Genomic DNA, 16,062 nt, shown 5'->3' with positions numbered 1-16,062 from the left:
ATTATGACTTATCTCTAGACAAGAGAGAGCAGTTCTCCTTGGGAAAATGGCTGCTTTGGAGGGTATATTATGGCATTATATCCCAGTGAGGGTCATCCTCTCCCCAAAATCCACCCTCTCAGGCTCTTCCCTCAGATCCCTAGGAACTCCCCAATCTGAAGCTGGCAGTCCTATCTTGCTAAATGGAGTGGTTCCAAGCAAGTGGCCCAGGCTGAAGAGGGTTTCCTGAAGACAAGAAGTCTGACCTCTGCTGTGATAAATCACAGTTGAGCACATTAAAATTCAGACCTCCAAACCTGAAGTAAGTTTTTCTAAGAGGACTGTGCCTTTCGAGGTTAAACTATACTAAATCTAAAACTCCTTGCAAGTCCTTAGGTCCTTTTTTAGCAAGCTGAAAACACCATTAATTTATGGAGATCAGGTGACTGCATTGAAAAGGCACAACATTATGCACCAGAACATGATTCATGTGCCTGAGGTCTGCACTTCAAGACAGATCTAGGGAGCAATCACAAACATTGGTGAAGTTTTACTCTGTCACACCTAATAGCTGAGGATGGGTGACTCATGCTAATTGTCTACCCAGGTGCCACCATTTTGCTTAGGTCAGTGATCTCCAATGGGGTGCCCACCAAATGTTAGAAAGTGGATGTGGTCAGGTTGGGCACTTGCCTAACCTAGTTGGCCACTGCCAATCCAGTTGACTGGGCAGATTAAAATAACTTTGTGGCAGCTGCTTCCACAATGTTGGTTTTATTCTCTTTCACTCCCCATTTCCAGTGTATTTTTTACAAATTACCCCTTTTCCCTTGCACCTGGGTTTCATCTGTGTGTGTCTCCTGCAGCGCTTCTTTTGTGGTGCACTTCACTCCCATGGAAGCCATTTTGTGGTTGTGCCCATCACCCTGTGTCAGAATTCCAAAGATTCCTGTGGGCTTAAAAAGGTTGGAGACCCTGATCTAGATCCTTCCCATCTAGCATTTAATTGCCATGGTCTGCTGATAATCATCCCTGCAAGAGAGCCAGTTTGGTCGTAGTGGTTATGTCCACATACTCTAATCTGGGAGAACCAAGTTTGATTCCCCACTCCTCCACACGCACCTGTTGAGTGACTTTAGGTCAGTCTCAGTTCTTGAAAAAGTTACCTACCTCATAGGTTGTGGGGAGAGGAAGGGAAAGAAGATTGTAAGCTGCTATCAGACTCCAAGTGAAGGGTAGGGTATAAATCCAATCTCTTTCTCCTCCTCCTCTCCTGTCATATGATATGGGAGAAGGTAAACCCTGCCTTACCCCATTGCCAAAACACAACTGTCCTGACCAGTTTTGAAAATAAGTATATCCTTAATGATAATAACATTTATGTAAACAACATCATTATGTATAAAAGATTTTTGGATGATATATTTTTAATCTGGAGAGGCTCAGAACAACTACTGATTGAATTTCAACAATTGAATTCATCAATAGTGTACATGACAGTATTAAATTTGAGATGAATTGTGATAAAAATACCATTAATTTTCTGGATGTGGTAGTGAAGAGAGTGGGCAATGTGATTGAGAATGACATTTATAGAAATTAATTCCTTACTTGTCAGTGACAGTTTCCACCCCCCGACATTTAAATAAGAATCTACCATACTCTCAAATGCTGAGACTGAGAAGGAATTGCAGCCAATACTCTGATTTTGTTAAACAGGCTTCTTTATTGATGAGACAGTTTAGGAACAGAGGTTACTCCTTCAGAATAGTTAAACAAGCTTATCACAAAGCAAAAAATACCTGCAGGTCATCCTTATTGGCCTCTAAAACTAGACAAAATCAAACTGAGAGACTAATTATCTCAACATTTGATGATAGGTCAAGACAGGTAAAGGAAATTATTATGAAACACTGGCATCTCCTCAACAAGTTTCCCAGATGCCGCCCTCCTCCCCTTTTTACATATAGGAGATCTAAGAACTTGAAGGATGTTTTAGTTAACAGCAGATTGAAATCCATTCAAACAAGACAGATGGGAGTGGATGGCAGGGACAGACCAGTAGGTAGCTTTCCATGTGGGGGCTGCTCTGCAGTTTAATGCATCGCACTGATTCTTTTCTTGACTCTACCAAGCAGAAGAAGTATTTCATTAAGTCATTCCTTAATTGTAATTCCAAATCTGTTATTTATTGTATAATCTGCTGTGACTTAATGTACATTGGCTATACAACTAGGACTGTGAAAACCAGGATTTGTGAGCACAGAAGTAACATCTGTCTTCAAAGGAAGAATGGTCCCTCGGTGAAACACTGGACTTCATCAAATCACTCTGTTAAGCACCTGCAGTTCTTTGTCTTGGAACAAATACATGCTCCAAAATTACAGCTTGCGCAATGTCTGAAGGCCAGAGAGACATTTTGGATTCACACTCTAGGGACTTTAACACCTCATGGTTTGAATGAGGAAATTGATTGGTTTTGTGTATAATGGAGAGAAAATTTTGAAATTATTTTTGTAACTTTTTAAAGTTTTCCATTTTACCTGCAATATACCTGTAATTTCCAATTTATCTTCCCTCATAACCTTTGTTCTAATTACCGGTACATCATGTGCTTTGACTGAGCCAGGATTGCATCATCTGGCTCCTAGCATTTTTAAGCTGAGCACCAGCTTCAGTGCACTACACACAACTCTTGGCACATAGGCTCTGACTTTACTTGATCAATTCTGGACCACGTGGTGAGACAACTGATTAAATTTGAAATTTATGGTTTTATTCAGTATTATTTTTAGTGTGGTTTAACTTTTATATTTTGGTTAATATTTTGTTCTTAGGCATACAAAAAAACCCACTGAATGCTATAGGTATGCTCTTGATAAAGACATAAGGCTACAGAATAAGAGGCCTCAAGAATATCTCTAAGCCTTTGTCACTTCACTGTAAATAATTAATTCTAAATATTATCCTTAAATAGCATGAAAAAATATTCTTACAAATTTATAATTTTTCTCTTTTATATTACAGAAATTTCCTTGTGGTCCAGCATTGTTCTACTGTTTTGTTCTGTTCTGTATTATGAGCCAATATGTGTACTTACCTTTCTGACTTCTGAAGAAGACTAATTTAGGTCGAAACATGTCAAGTTGAGTGAGTTCCCATTGAGGTTTTATGATTTTACATAGAATAGAGGCTTATGATGGGCCCTTAAATGGTTTTAGCTTTCAACAATAAATACATGTATGTTGATTTATAATTTTTTTACACTTTGTTTTTAATGTTCAGCCCTTTAATTGCATATTAACCTTTTAGGTTTCTTACTCTAATTTTTGGGTTAAGTTTCTTTCCCTTCCTTGTTTTCCTTTGGACAACTATGGTTAGCAATGGGCCTGGCATGAGGAGACAGTCCTGTAGGCCAAATCTCATAACAACAAAGAGAACTGTGAAACAATCCAAATGTTGTCTGAACTACAGCAAGAATCAAATTCTGAACCTAAGTCACAAATGGGGTTGTTGGTCTAGCAAGGTTTCCATGCCATTGGAAATAATTTCAATGGACAGGAGACAAATAGCATTGCATCCCCATGATGCAGAAACAGCTGTTATGCATCTGGCAACAATGCAGGAGCAAGGCTGGAACTAGTGTTTGCCATCTCTTGACAGAGAAGCTATATCTATACTGGCTGCAGCAGTTATCATTGTTCTTATAAGCCTGGCTCATACTCAGCAGTATGCTGTGAATGGGCTCCATCCTTGCTGCTACTACTCTTGGGAAGCTGCCTAGGAGGGGAAAACCTTCAAAAGATAATAAAAGTGCGATCAGGAGAAATCTTAAGCAGTTACAATATATAGCATATGAGCTCAGGCAAACTAGCCAGTGGTGAGCTACAGATCTGAGACAAGTGGCATGCCCTAGTTCTTCAAGTTCTCATGTTTTCCCCCTTGGTGCTGCCTGTATTCAGAAATGCCTGAGCCTGCTTCGGCGGGGAGAGCAGGTTATAAATCAAATAAATAAATAAATAAATGTGCCTGCTTGGGGTTGTTGTATAGTTATTGGGCAGGTACTGACCCATTGCTGGTAGGAAGATGCAGTGAAATTCTGTATCTGGTGCCAGGTTCTGATCATGCAATGCAAAACGGATCATGAGTGTACAGCCAGAAGTGGCAATGTAACTATGGCCACGCTCCCCCACCCTCCGCCAACACAGGGTTATGCCGACATGACATTGCAGTGAAGTTACGCTGCCTTATTTACAAAATCCCCCATCCTCTGCCCTATGCATGCTTCCCTCCTATACCCCGAACCAGAATCACTGTTAGCTACTGTTGCAGAAAAGTTAAGCAAACTTGTTATTCAAATTCCCCCCTACCCCCCATATGAAGCCCTCCTTTTAACCTTTAAGAAAGCTCTGCATATATTTGGTCAATCTTAATAGCAGCAACAGATCTTAAGAGCTTTTTGCCACAGTTAAAACAACCATTCAAATCTATTCATTCCTAGAGTCGTACTGAGAAAGCAATTCCCACCAACTGTGCATGACATTGTTTGAATGGAATTGTAATGACTTTGGCCATTTACCCTGTGACCAGCTGCAATCCAATGGATGCTTACATGAGAGCACGTTCCATTGAATTCAGTAGGATTTGCTTCCAAATAAACATGTGGAGGATTGGGCTGCAAGTATACTTGCTTGTCTGTATGATAAAGACATGCAAAGAGTAGTTTCCTGGGACTGATCAAGCAGTTGTGGAACTCCCTTTGTCTGGATGCTTGCCCAGAGCTTGAGAAGCAATTGGAAAGTCTAGAGGACCTTTTCATTTTGGCTGGCTTTTACTCAAACCTGTTTTCTAAAGAACAAGCAGAGTCTTTAGAGGGGAATTGCTGCTTCAGGAAAAAAAAAATCTAATTCAAAACGGTAAGTATTTAATATAGAGCCTTTCATATTAGACACTCATCCAAAGCGTACTTTTTAATCAGAGGACAATATATACCCTTTCAGTCCGTCCCCCCCCCCCCTCGGAGTTCCTTCTCAATTAAGGTAACAGCTGTCAGATGGGCATTGTTGCCAAGAAAATTGTTGTGGGCCTGTCCTGGCTGGCAAAGTGGCATCTGGGAATGAGTCCTTCGAAGTTGATGATATATCCTGTAACATGAGACAGCAGAAACTTGCTGAGAATGCAGATCCAGATATTTGGGTGTGCTGTTGGAAACTTGGCTCCCTTTGCTGGTTGACGATTAATATTTCTGCTCTCTTGGATACAAATCCTCCCATGTGGAACTCTGCTTAGGGCTTGTTGAGCTTCGCTATATGCACCCAGGTGTTTCTCTACCCCCTCCCGCAGCATCGCATTTCCTACCGTATGCTGGAACTTCACACAGAGTCTTGGACATAGAGGAACAACTCAATCCTTAAACTAGTATGTAGACAGGAAAGCAACTAAGTTCTATGCTGGTATAACATGGAGGGTTTTTTTCCCTCTGGGCAGAGAAGAGGCTCAGAAGGAGGAAGTCTGTCAGTGGCTTTTCCAGCTCATGTCAGCTCACCTTCATACAAATGCTAATAGATCTAACTAGAGACAATGAGATGGCTAAACTCCCCTGCTTCTCTCCCCTTCCAAGCAAGTTTTGGGGGAGTAAATTGCTAGAAAGTCTTCAGGAAAGAGATTCCTGGAGATTTCTAGGAAAGGCCTTTTTGACCTGGTGTGACCAGGTCAATGGGTGGAGAAGCAGATATGATAAAATCTATTTGCAGCAGGAAGAAGGTCTCCTTTCCTTGGGTGCTGCATCCAGGAGCATACAGACTACTCCTCTGGGAAGGCAGCCATTGACCATGCACTCGCCTTAAGAGCTGGAGCAAGCTTCAAGGTAATGGTGACTTTATAGAAATGTAAAACTCCTAAAGAGCCTGTCATCTGACAGGGCTTGTATATAGATAGGGACAGTTTCCCCCCATTTCTTTTGTATCCCTTGCTCAATTTGGTGCTATGCTAAAAGTATGCTTGTATACATTTGCTTTTAAATAGAGACGTGGTGGCTAAAAAGGCAAATGTAATTTTGGGCTGTATCAACAGAAGTATAGTGTCCAGATCACATGCAGTGATGGTATCGCTTTACGCTGCTCTGGTTAGACCTCACCTAGAGTATTGTGTTCAGTTTTGGGCACCACAATTTAAGAAGGATATAGACAAGGTGGAACATGTCCAGAGCAGAGCAATTAAGGTGGTGAGGGGTCTGGAGATCAAGTCCTATGAGGAAAGGTTGAAGGAGCTGAGTATGTTTAGGCTGGAGAGGAGATAACTGAGAAGTGATATGATTATCTTCAAATACTTGAAGGGCTGTCATATAGAGCAGGGGGCCCAAACCCCTGGGCCACAGATTGTGTCCCAGTCCGTGGCCTGTTAGCGGTCAGAGTGGTTCCTCAGTGGAACAGGCTTTCTCGGGAGGTGGAGGGCTCTCCTTCCCTGGAAGACTAGATGGCCATCTGATAGCAATGCGGATCCTGTGAATTTAGGGGGAGATATTTGTGAATTTTCTGCATTGTGCAGGGGGTGGACTAGATGACCCTGGAGGTCCCTTCCAACTCTTATGATTCTATGATGTTTATTCAACGTGACTCTTACATTAAGCAAGTTTGGCCACCCCTGGACTAGATGATCCCGGAGGTCCCTTCCAATTCTATGATTCTATGAAATACCTTATGACATTTGATGCTGGCCATGGTTCTCTGTCCCACATTGACCTCCACGGTCTTGAACATACTATTTTAAAAGGAGTGCCTGGGGGAGGCAGGCAGTTGGCAATTGGCTATTCTTCCAGGGGGGATAAGACAGCCTCTTCTCTGCCCAGGTGCTGGGCAGCAAAAGACAGAGAGGCAAAGCCTCAGAACTTGAAAGGGAAGCTGGAAGCCCTAACCCTCCCAGTGGGGAATTCCAGACAAAGGTCAGGTGGTGGTGGTGGGCTACCCTTAGAGTAGAAGGAAGGCCTCTCCAGGTATGGAGAAACACCTTGGAGGGCAGGGCAGAATTGGGCCTGCAGGCTAGAGAAGGCATGTTCTGCCACAAAGCTTATAGGGAATGTACCTAGAGGGGTACTTGAGCTGGCAGAAGCAAGCAGAGATAAGCTTCAGTGCTTCTGCCATTGCTATAGGAGCGATTCAGACTGGTTTGTTCCTGGGCTATTCCCAATCCACTCATGGTAGGTTTGGGACATAGTTGATATCCTAAGTCCCCTCAGACTGCATACTTCAGCCTCCTATTGTAAGCATAAGTACAGTATGCTTTATAGTCAGCAACCTTTTCTCTAAGCTGTTATGAGTGGTGTATTCTGCACAGGGTAAGTATGCACAGCTCAGAAAGTTCTCACCCCTTAGATAGATACTGGCTGAAACAGTACAGCCACACTTCTAGATGATCATTGTAATGTACTGAGTGTAATGTACTGAGTGTCTGAATGTACTTCTAGATGATCAATGTAATGTACTGAGTTGAAGGCAACGTACTTTATTGGTGAGTACATCACAAGGGAAGGACACGCGGGCCGGGTCCCGATTATATACACACCCCGGAACAACCCTCCATCTGGCCAGGTCCAATCCTGGCCAGTTAAACTTCCCGCCACAGATCTTGATTGGCGGAGCGTATTAGCAAGCTACATCCGAGGACCTGTGGGTTTCCCCTGGTCGTCTCTGTAGCGTTGTAACATTAAGACTGAAATGCAAGACATAACAATCATCAACCTCTCCAACTACTGCTACTGCTGGCCAAATGCTTGTGACCCCAAGTCCCATGGAGCACTCCAAACAGAAACTGCAGTCAAGAGCTCTAAGGCAAGTCCTTAGAAGGCTGCAAAGTGGCCAATAGCTGCCATGATCAGTGTGCAACTAGCTGTTCTGCTGTGTTGTTACCAGCTGTCTTGTTTTAACGGCCTTGAAACTGTCTTTTCATCACATTGTGTCTATCCTAGGCATGCAGCAACAGACAGCTCTATCTGTGGAACTATCTCTCTGTGTCTGTGCAAGCTACACCAATAGCCTTACTAATATAAAAAATGTTGGCAACACCAGTAGCATTTGGAACTCCATTTCTGTTTTGAGGAGAGATAGATTGTGTATTATGTGTACTATGATAGCAGGAGACAAACTTAGAATGAGAAGCAGTCTAAAATATTATATACAAATATATTTAAATAGAAGTGGAGTTAAAATCTGTTTTAGATGTAGCATCTCAAATACAAATGGGTTCTTGATATGAGATATACAATAGACCTTTCTTTACACCTTGATACATTTTTTGTCTGTTAAAGGTTTTAACGAATATGAACAAGTGGCAAAAATATATTAATATTAAATATGTAGTAATGATGAAATTAATAATGTAGTCAAAATAGATTAGTTATGAAGTTTGAAATTTAAACTTAAAATGTTGAATACAACAATATCCCAATAGAAGCAAGAACTATTGTATATTATAGATAATACTGTAAAAATGATAACAAAGGGGATGTAAAGGAAAATATGTTCTGTTTTATACATTTTGTATTACGTGATTGTTCTTGACAAATGCAATTACGTTGTATAACCCTACCCCTTTTCTTTTCTGAATCCTCACTGTCTTCCTAAGTAAATAAGTAAATGGGAGGAAAGTTTCTGGTCAATAAGTGTTTAGATTGTTTCACAGCTGTCTTGATATTAATGAAGTTTGGTAGAAAGAGATCTATGTCCACTCCTGCTTTTTATTAACTTCAACTATCTGCAGCAGGGATTCACATCAGAAAGGGGCCAAGAAGGTTGTCTACTGTCTGCATAGTTGTGTTCTTGTCAGGAGTGAGGACTTGAGTAAGCCCCTCTGGATTCCCAATCCCCTTGATAACTATAGCTATGTGATAAGCCAGGCAGGCTACACTTTAGGGAGGGCAGAGGAATAAACAGAAAAAACATGGTAATAATTAACCTAATAAATGCAGGGGAGGTATGGGGACATGGTAACCGAAATGACTGGAGTGTAGGCCAGTTGAGGCTGGAATAAGATGCAAAAGGCTGCTTTGTGAGACCTGATATCCTCCACAGAGCCTGCACCTTTGCCTGGAAGAGGCCACAGCCTTTCTGTGGGGTAGGGTTGCCAACTCCAGGTTAAGAAATTGCTGGAGATTTGGAAATGAAGCCTAGGGAGAATGGGATTTGGGAAGGGAAGGGCTCTTAGTGGGGTATAGTGCCATATAGTCCACCCCTCAAAACAGCTGTTTTCTTCAGAGTAATGGATCTCTATTTTCTGAAGAATTGTTGTAATTCCAGCTGATCTCCAGGCCCCACCTAGACGTTTCACACCTACTGTGGAGATTTTTTTCTGCCAAGTGAGCCATTTCACTGCTATAGTTGGAGTGGTCATGTTTTGCTTTCTCCCCTATCTGCCTGTCAAAATGACACGTATTTGCAGAACAGAATTTGAATCCTGTCTCCTGATCTGTGGAGTTTCCAGGAATGCAGTATTTACAGAGCTCCCACTAGATGTGCCATGATCTTCCCTTCAGTGGTTAGTGCTGTATTTCTTCTACTCTTTCCCTTTTTGTGTGCTCTATTGGGATTGAAGTTTGGAAGGTGTGCCAGTATGGTGTGCATTGATTGGCTGCTTATGTGGCTGGCTGTAGAGGGAGGGACATTGGCATGCAGCTCCATGATTGGTGGGTGCAGGTGGTGTTATAGTGGACTCTAGTGCAGTTGTTATGCTCTGAGGTCCTTGGAGTTGGGTCTTTTTAAAAATACGTAACTTTTCTCTTGGAACATCATATAATACTAATTAGATACACCAGCACTTTGTAATTGTTGGTGATGTACCAGTGAATGGTAGTTAGGGTGGAACTGCTAAATTCCAGATAGGTAAGGTTCTCTTGTAAGTTTTATTTATTTATTTACGTATATTTATATTCCACCCTTTCCCATAGTGGGCTCAGGGCGGATTCCAACATAATAAAACCATTAAAACATTAAGTTGGACTATTTTAACATTTCTCTCAGACTGGGAAAATAATGTTTTACTATTTGTACACTACAATATTGTGCCAGCATGGTGTGATGGTTAGAGTGTGTCAGACTAGGAACTGAGAGGTCCATGTCTGAATCTGGCCCCTCTGTCATAAACAATCTATAAAACAAAATGTTCTATAAATCAAAATGTTCATTTTGATTTTGTAATTATAAAAGATAGGTTTTCCCCATTCTTCAAATAACATTGAAAGAATGGAGTGATCTTCTAAACTGGATTAGTGATTGAATAAGAGAAACTCCAAGCTAAAGCATTCAGACAAAAAGAGAATACAGAATAAAGGTTCTGTGACAAATTTGTGGTATAACTCATTTGTGTGAGGCCGTTGAATGTAAGTCCTTAATGCCGAATACTAATCCCAATCCATAGAATGGTTTTGAACTAAGGGCTAGAATATACACATTTCTAATTCCGAATTTAAGGTCATTTTCACAAATGGTGCTTAAATTAACTTTTACATTATCTGTGGATGTCATTCAAATGTAAAACCAGAAGGCTGTCTTCCATTTCCCTCCTGTGTCCAAAAGGTTCACGAACCATGTAACAAGCACCAAAAATGTTCTTATTTTCAGCTGTGACAATGCTCTAAAAATATGTTCCTGTAAACACCTCAAGGAGGCTCAGTGCCAGTTTTCTTGCTGTGTTTATTATGCACTGTACAATATCTGCCTTGTGCAGAAGCGTAAAAGAGGATTTCACAGACCAGAGAACCATCAAAACTCAGCTGTTGCATTAATTATCTTCTATTCCAGTGACCTCTAGCATGAGTTGGTTTAACATTGTACACTGTAAACATGACATTCTTCATTAAGGGGGGGCATTTATGACCTTCTCATAGAGGCCAGCCCAATTCCTGAAGCAACTTTGTTTTGATATGATAATCTGATGTTCTGTAGTAACTGTAGCCCTCCTATCCCCTCAAACTGGCAAAAACAAGCCCCAACTTGCCTACTTGGCATCAGACTCACCTCAACTGTATCAAATTGCAAGCAAGTTCTTCTAAGGTTTTTGCCAGCCTTGTGCCTTTTCCCTCAGGAACTGACCCACACCAAAGCCAATGCCCTGCAAAATCGTGTATGAAGAATCAGAAATGGGATTGTTGTATCTGGACTAAATTCAAAGTCCAGGTTTTAAAGTCATGTATGGCATTGATCCAGAATACTTGAGGGAGCTGTAGGATCAGAGGTCAAAAGCTGGCCAATTGGCTTCAGAACCCCACCCAAGAACTGCACAAGATGTCCAATTATAGTACACCAAAAAGATTTAAGATAAGAAACAGCTGGGTAGGATTAGAGTAATAGGGAAGAAATATGTGCAGATGAAACAAAATATAAACACAAGTTTGTCAACTTAGTTTTCATCCAAGCACCAAGCTAGATCAGATTTTGAGAGAGCCATTTGATCCCACTTCTTTATTATTATTCATAGCAGCTGTGCAGAGGGGAGACAATTGTAGAAAGCAAACATTGGTGAGGGAGAGATAGTTATTTAACCTTCTCCCCCCCTCCATCATCTCACTGTAAATGGTCCCCCTGAGACAGATCACAGATCTTTACCATCTAAGTGTGTGTGTTTGTGCATTTTCACTTTTCACTACTGCAGGGAAGGACACAGCCTGAAGGCTCTGCCTATCTCACATCCAGTTTTCAGAGCAGGTGGGTTCTGCCAGGGAGACTGGGCCCGTATCTATTTTGCGACCCTGCCTCTGCCAGCATATGCAAGCAAAGTCTTAAATTCTTTACCCTGAAGTGCAGATGGGCTGGCTGATTTGCTTTCTGGTATGGGTGTGTGCAAAAAAGCTGCAACTTTGCCTCTACCCCTTGCTTCCTGCCTTCCACAGGCACATTCCCTGCCTTTATCCCACCTCTCTTTGCCCTGCCTGACAACAAGTGCAAACAAAACCTTTGCCCCCACCTAGCAGAAGCAGCCTCAGAGAATTAAATTGCTTGTGCAGACACAGGCCCTGTGCTTACACAAAATCAAAAAGGCCCATCCAAAGCTACTGAGAGAACGCACTGATTGATGGGAAATAGCAATGCTTTTATGCAGAAATGCTGATCCTTTTTGGCAGAAAGATCAGGTTACAGTTAGATGACATTTCTGTCATGAATATATCTGCTGAGTCACTTTTTCTCTTCACTGCATCTTCAGTGCCCCAGGAAAACTAAGCCAGATATCAAAGCATCAGACTGACTGAAAGATCAAGTTTGGAATGCCTTATTAACAACATTTTTTTTAATGTGCTGCCTTGCAGTGAGCTCAGGATGGCCTAGATGGCCCTCCAGCCTTTAATTTTATCTTCTCACAAATCTGTAAAGTCAATTAAGCTGAGAGAGTGACTGCTGAAGGTCATGCAGTGAAGTTCATAGCTGCGTGAAGTTTTGAATGGAGGGCCTTCCCAGTCCTAGTCTAATCACACCAGTCCACCTCTCATTATTTGAATTTCTGAGCAGTTAATACCTTTCTTTCAGAATTCTGTTCAGATCCAGGACATTTATTATATATTTATAACTGGGCATGGTTCCTGTGAGGTCCTGATTGATTGCTGACTTAACATCTCTATGACAGAGCTATCAAGGATACTTCATTTCATCAAACATTCAGGCAACCTTTCCAAGCATATAGTTGTCATACCCAAAAGGGGAAACCCTTTTAACAATCTCCTGAGACTGACCCAGAAAGGAAGGTGCAGAAGCAAACCAAAGCCTAGCATGTCTGTCCAGTGACTCAAAATAATTTGATGGTCCATGGTTGAGAATTTGACCAGAATCAATATGATTGGATGCTGCCAGTCAGCTCTAGACTAATAACACATAAACTTCCCTGAGTTTTAAACTGTCATCACGGCTTCCCCCAAAGAATCCTAGGAATTGTGGTTTGATAAGGATGCTGAGAATTCTCTGTTAGAAATCTCTACCTTCATCATACAGAATCTCTCTCTCTCTCTCTCATGCAAGAAAAGCATTAAAATACCGGGGATGTATAGCACCTCTTGGTGAGAATTAATTGCTGAATTACAAATTATTATAACACTTGGAACAAACACCACTCCAGCACTTAACAGGGATATTAGTTTCTTATCTAGTTACATATGCTAACTCATTCAGTCCTCACATATGTAGTCTCACCAAGTTTATTATTCTTATCAGGTAAGAATATTATTGAGTATGTAATGTAATTTGAAATTGTAGATTTAAATATAATTCTCTGTTCTGGTGACAAGAAAAATGCTCTACACGGCCAATGCTCCACTTCAAATCAAGTTTGCCTCTATACTAGAGAGGAGATGAATGGTATCCATTGACCGATTTAGGGTACATCAGTCTCCAATTCTGACATATTTATTACATTCACTATTTTCCCCACAGTTTAATCCAAATGGATGATAACCAGAAACCAATCATGGTATTATTTTAATCTGTTAAAAACATCTTCACTATTTTGCATGCTAATTTACTGTCAACCCTCGATATGTAGGACTGTTAATTCCATTTCATTCTATCGTCTGATGAAGTGTGCATGCACATGAAAGCTCACACCTTGAATTAAACTTTGTTGGTGTTAAAGGTGCCACTGGACTCCAACTTTGTTAGATTATTCTAGTTATTTATGTAATTTCTGGTCAAAGAATAATCTGGCTGAGCAGCAAAAAATGCTTTAATAGGCCTGACAGCCACAGAACTGTCAAAATGTACTTTCCATAATGCAGTAATCTATGCATACTGAAGATTTTAGCCTGTCTTAGAGTTCATGGAAAGTGCTCTGAATTCTACATACTCAGTATGCTATCTGGAAGCAACTTGCTAACCTTAGCTATTAGATAACCTTGTCTCTTCTGCAGACTTCTGAGGCTAGAATTCTTATGTTATGCTACAATTATCCCTGTTTACCAATGACAGTTCTCATGGTTAAAGAGTGGAAATGTACAGCTATTTGGTATTGTTCCTAGCAAATGGCTGTCCTTAGTTTTGTTCCTATTTTTGCTTTCAGAGATGTCTTGGTGCCATCTTGTTAACCTCCTAGTGGTGGCAAAGAGATCTCCCACTATTACAATTGATCTCCAAGTGACAGAGATCATTCACCCGGATAAAATGGCCACATTGGAAGATGGACTCTATGGCATTATTCCCCACTGAAGTCCTTCCCTTCCCCAAACCCCACACTCCTTAGGCTCCACGCCCAAAATCTCCAGGTATTTCCCAATCCAGACCTGACAACCCTATTTATTTTGTGTGTTTAGTTATTTATTAACCTGTCTTTTTGTTAACCGCCCCTTCCAAATATGAAACAGCCTAATATAATACATTAAATAATTAACTATTAAAGAACAAAGTATCTGCAGGCAAAAGGCAGCACCTCTAGTTTGCAGCTCCTTTTAAAAGCATCAGCCTTCAAAGGCTGGGGGGCTGGACATGTAGGAAAGCTCAGCCTAGCTAGCAAAGTGGCTAGTGCCCTTGTTCTTCAGGTCCCTCCCAAGGGTATGAGCACGGTGGCTCCGAGCAGTGTGTGACTTGCCATTTCATGCACTGCAATTGCTGAGATGTATTTTGAACATTGTAGGGCAATTATGGTATATATCTTCAACCAAAAGAACAAACACCTACTTACTCTTTAAATCAGTGCAGGGCAGGCTATTATAGACCAAAGTGATACACCATATAGTTTGGTGGAAAGGATGAGGTTGGTATAATCAGTGATCTCTGGTGTGGGAGCCGGAGTTTCTCAAGGGGATCCTTCTTTTCATCTGTGAAATGTTAGAAGGGATGATGCAAGAGACATCTACCTATAAGATGTACCTTTTCTGCCTGATAATGGCAGTTTTATAGAAGCACGGAAGTGACACACACAGGATCACACATGGAATTATACCAGTAGAATCCTCTCAAATGCTGCCATTTCTCTAAACCAAGGAGCTGCACATTTCCTCTCTTTAACAATAAAGACTCTTTTTGCCATTTCAGGGATAGAAAAACGTTACGCTGCCTCACGCACTCCCCCCTTTCCCCTGCCTGATCTCAGATTTGGGGATGAAAAAACATAAGTTTATTCCATATTCTGTTTCTCCTCCCCTTTGCAATGATTCAATAGACTCCTCTTTCTTCCCCCTCGCAGAACTGCGGGAGGTCTGACTCCCAGCCTGCTAGCCACTCAAACCCACCAGTAAGGAATAGAATGGTGAGTGAGATTTGGTAATGGGTGACCCAACTACTGTGGGACCCACCCCCTCCTCCCATGATCATATGCTTAGTATTATGACTCTAGGCCTTGGGTGTTGAGAGTTGCTTCTGACACAAAGCCCCTTCTGTTTGCCAGAGTCTGTGTTTGAGAGAATCCAGTGTGCCTCGGAGGAAGGCAGGGGCAGAGGGCACATTGTTTGGAGAATTGCAGAAGATTGCAACAGTTGGATGTGATTACCCATCTCCCAAGGGAGGCTGTGGGGTAGGGGGGTGCCCTACTAATGGAGTGTAGAGCACAATGGAAGCTGGGAATTTGGCAGCCCGTGATTCTTTCTCTGGTAAGGGAATAGGGTCTAAGGTGCAGAGGCCAGGAGAGCTGAGAACCTGCAGTTCCTAAAGGGAACTAAAGATTAGTGGTTGGGTAGGACTGTTGGAGGTTCACTAGGAGGACAGTGGAGACCAGTGCAAATGGTTCAGAAGACACCTTTCATAGAGCAGGCAAAAAGAAGAATTCTGTGCAACTTAGAAGCCTGCCACAGTCACCATTTCTTTATTTACAGATTTATAATCCTGCCTTTCTACCCTCACAAGAGACACTAAGGTAGCCAACAAATTAAAATATACATAATAGAACCATCCTCCCAAAACCACACATCATTAAAACAATTAAAACCAGAGATAAATTATTTACAAGGATTAAAAAACCCAACAATTAAAACATTGGTCAGGAAGGATGGGGGCCACTGAGGGAATGCCAAATGAAACAAAAAGTCTTCACCCACTTGTGGAAATTGGCAGCAGAAGGGGACAGATAAATCCCCCTCAGGAGAGAGTTCCAGAGTTTTGGAGCCACAACTGAGAAGGCCCT

Source organism: Heteronotia binoei, chromosome 13 (genome assembly GCF_032191835.1).
Source record: "Heteronotia binoei isolate CCM8104 ecotype False Entrance Well chromosome 13, APGP_CSIRO_Hbin_v1, whole genome shotgun sequence".
NCBI classification, from domain to species: Eukaryota; Metazoa; Chordata; class Lepidosauria; order Squamata; family Gekkonidae; genus Heteronotia; species Heteronotia binoei.
This window is presented reverse-complemented; position numbering follows the sequence as displayed.